A 3,694-nucleotide genomic window follows, 5' to 3' on the forward strand; every position below is an offset into this window, starting at 1 on the left:
AATCAGCCCTAAAGGCATTCGGATCTGGCTGAAAAGCCCATGAGAGTATTTCAGGCATGGAAAGCCAAGACACTCTGGCAAAAAAAAAAAAAGACCTAAATGAAAGATCTCTGTGAGGAGATCCCAGTGGAAAGAACAGGTCTTCAAAGAAGGAAGTACCTTTCTCTGAAGGGAGGAGAGAACCTCCACTTTGACTATGACCTTGTCTAAACAAGATAAGAGTCGGTGAACTCAAAAGGCTGCCATAGCCTTGGAAACTCATGACTGGAGCATAGGGAGATTACTGAGGCCATAAACAGGAGTGTCAATTTGTAAAGTCAACAACAGGAGTCACTGTGCACTTACTCCTCATGTAGGATCTCTGTCCTTAATGTGCTGTACATTGAGATTTAATGCTATAACGAGTACTCAAACAGTATATTTCACTTTGTGTTTCTATGGGGGTGCAAACTGTTGAAATCTTTACTTAATGTATACTAAACTGATCTTCTGTAAAAAAAAAAGAAATTATCAATTCCCAACTTGACTCTAGGTCTGATCTGATTTCATCATCATTTAAAAAATCATCTATTATTTTTCACTTTATGCTTCTGTGTGGGAGCAAACTGTTGAAATCTTTACTTAATGTATGCTAAACTGATCTTCTGTATATAAAGAGCATCAAAAATGAATCGATGTGAATGGAAGGGGAGAGGGAGTGGGAAAGGGGAGGATTGCGGGTGGGAGGGACATTATGGGGGGGAAGCCATTGTAATCCATAAGCTGTACTTTGGAAATTTATATTCATTAAATAAAAGTTAAAAAAGATATTTAGGGTTGTTTTGAGGATTAAATGAGTTAATATGTATCTAGCCCTATGCTAAACATTTTGCATACATTAACTCACTTAAAAATAATACAGCAGCAATTCAACTTCAATCCCTGTCCCCTAAAATAGGAGCTGAACAAATTTCTTCATTTTTTCCTTTCACCTTGGCAGATGGATCCAGGAGGTTGAAAGAAAATGAAGGACTTCAGGAACAAAAAGAAAATCCCTATGCCACTAGAAACCCCATTTTTATCAATTGGAAGGAACACGCCAATGACCAGTAACACATCCAGGTTTATGAAAACAGGGGTTCACAGCCAAATGTCAGTTCACAGTTCAGGCTATTGTATCCTGTTTGAGGATTAGGTGTTATGGATGAAGGCCTATCATCTACTGAAGATGACTAATTGAATGCTGGGTTGAAGCTGTGCCTCTACAGCCAGATGCTTCTGTTTGAAATGGTATAGAATGAGTGTCTCTACAAGTTATGCAGCAAGTCCTTAATATTATTTCCCTTTTGTGGAAACTGTCTAAAGAAAATGATGAAATCCATAAATTGGAATCATGGATTTAAAGAATTGCCTTATTTATTTCAAACACCATTTTATGAGTCATTTTCTGTATGCATTAAAATAACCAAGAACAGAAGGAAAGAAAAACATCAAGCATTGCATAATTTTCTCCAATAACATAGATCAACTCTTACTGAATTTTTTTGTTTTTTGACAGAGTTAGACAGTGAGAGAGAGAGAGAGAGAGAGAGAGAGAGAGAGAGAGAGAGAAAGGTCTTCCATTGGTTCAACGCCCAAATGGCTGCTACGGCCTGCATGCTGCGCCAATCCGAAGCCAGGAGCCAGGTGCTTCCTCCTGGTCTCCCATGTGGGTGCAGGGCTCAAGCACCTGGGCCATCCTACAATGCCTTCCCAGGCCACAGCAGAGTTGGACTGGAAGAGGAGCAACCAGGACAGAATCCGGCACCCTGACCAGGACTAGAACCCAGGGTGCTGGCACTGCAGGCAGAGGATTAGCCTAGTGAGCCACAGCACCGGCCTCTCTTACTGAATTTAGCACTGTCTGATATCATGGTCTCCTTGGCAAATGCCTCAACTTTGCAGAAAGCTTCCAGTTGGATAGAAATGATCAGAAGATTTGTGACAGACCCTTGAAGATGACTCTAGGCAGAATAGTAAGCAACTGAACAGATTGCTTGGAGTGTCATGGAGGTTAGTGTAGATACAACACAGCAGAGAGGCTACTGAGACTCTGATTAAGGCAGTGTATACCTTTTATCAGCAGAGGGGCCTTATCCTTCCAGTTCAAACTTCATTGCTGAAGTTTTTCAGTAAAATCTATCAAAAGGAAGAGATACGGTCTTACAAGATTCAGATACCGTAGTAAAGTGTTTTCATGTTGGCTGGCTGGTTTACCATTGCAGCTTGCTCATCTTGGCTCCTGAAACCCTGAGCTTTCTGCATAGCTTAGAGATATCATTCATACTACTGCAGCAGGAGCAAATAAAGAATTACTAAAAAGTTTACAAGCTACTGCTCTCCGAATCTATGATCCACAGGAAGGCACTGTGGTGGTTCTCCCTGCAGAGCCTCAGCAACATTTGGTTCAGCTTGTACATTTTCCACCCAGTCTGCCTGCTGATCTGCTTTCTCAGTTAAGTCGTTGCTGTATTATGGGAAGACTCAGTTCAAGCTTGGTTGCTATGCTTATCGGGATACTGCACATGAGATCATCATTTTCTGGATGGAAGTTAATGACTGGTTGATCAATGGTGTGAACAATGTCAGCTTCTTCTTTTCCACACTTGCAGGATTTTTGAAAGAGGAGTTGAGTTGGCTTCAGGGCCTGGAGGAGTTCCTCATGTCACCCAGACCCAGCTTTCCCCTGTGCTGCTCTACCTTATGGATTTGGGTCAACTTTTATACCACTGGCATGTGACAGAGGCAGTTTGTCACAGCTTATTGGTTATCCCTGTCCCAGGTCAGAGCTTTGACATCCTGCAAAGTGCCAGTAAGCTAGGCACTAGGTTGGTTTGACTGTAATTCCTGACAGCGTGGCCGACTGTGTTTCTGGTGTTATCTGTAGGCTCCTGGAGCATACTTGTGTAGTTGGTGAGACTCTACTGCCATTTCTGGCTTCTTGTTGCTACAGTCTTCTCTAGAGAAAGGGGAAGCAGAGCATCTAAGGAAGAGGGACAAGCTCTGGGGGCCCGCGTCTCTGCCTTGGCTCTTCTCCTCGAGTCCACAGGTTGATGCAGAGCCTGTGGGTGAACAGGGTTGGGCCTGAGGAGCTGCCTGTGGTGGGCCAGCTGCTTCGCCTGCCGCTTCAGCATGCTCCCCTCAGACCCACGTGTTGACCAATGCTATCTTGGTGCAGCAGATCATCAAGAATATCCCAGCCTTGAAGAGTAGCAGTGTGCAGGAGCCATGTACGTCAGCGACTTACGTTATTGCTTCCATGTGTACATCACAGGGCAATACCCACAGGCCCAGCGCCTTGAGTGCAGGGTATTGAAGAGGAGCTGTGGTACCTCCTGTGGGAAATTGGGTACTCACATCTAACTTATTTTGTGGAGAGGCTGATGTAATAGATGTTTGTCATTAAAGCTGAACTTTTAAAGAAAAAAAAATAAAAAAGAGGAATTTAGACCCAGAGAGGGCACCCACAGAAGGAAGATGTGAAGAGACCCAGTGAGAAGACAGCCATCTAAAGGGAAGCAGAGAGGCCTGGAAGAGACCTTTCCTTCCAAGTCCTTAGAGGGATCCAAGACTACCAACACCTTGATCCTGAACTTCAAGCCTCTGGACCCACCACACAATGCATTTCTGTTCCTCCCACCCAGTCTGTGGGAAGCTGCTTCAGCAGCTGGAGCAG

At 43.8% G+C, this 3,694-nt stretch overlaps 1 pseudogene; it reads left to right on the forward strand.

Annotated features, from left to right (window-relative positions):
* The first annotated feature begins 1,280 nt into the window (after nt 1–1,280).
* Nucleotides 1,281–3,381, forward strand: LOC149124616 (testis-expressed protein 10 pseudogene; annotated as a pseudogene).
* Nucleotides 3,382–3,694: the final 313 nt, after the last annotated feature.

This window comes from Oryctolagus cuniculus, chromosome 9, assembly GCF_051225735.1.
Source record: "Oryctolagus cuniculus isolate XC-2025 breed Fujian yellow rabbit chromosome 9, ASM5122573v1, whole genome shotgun sequence".
NCBI lineage: Eukaryota > Metazoa > Chordata > Mammalia > Lagomorpha > Leporidae > Oryctolagus > Oryctolagus cuniculus.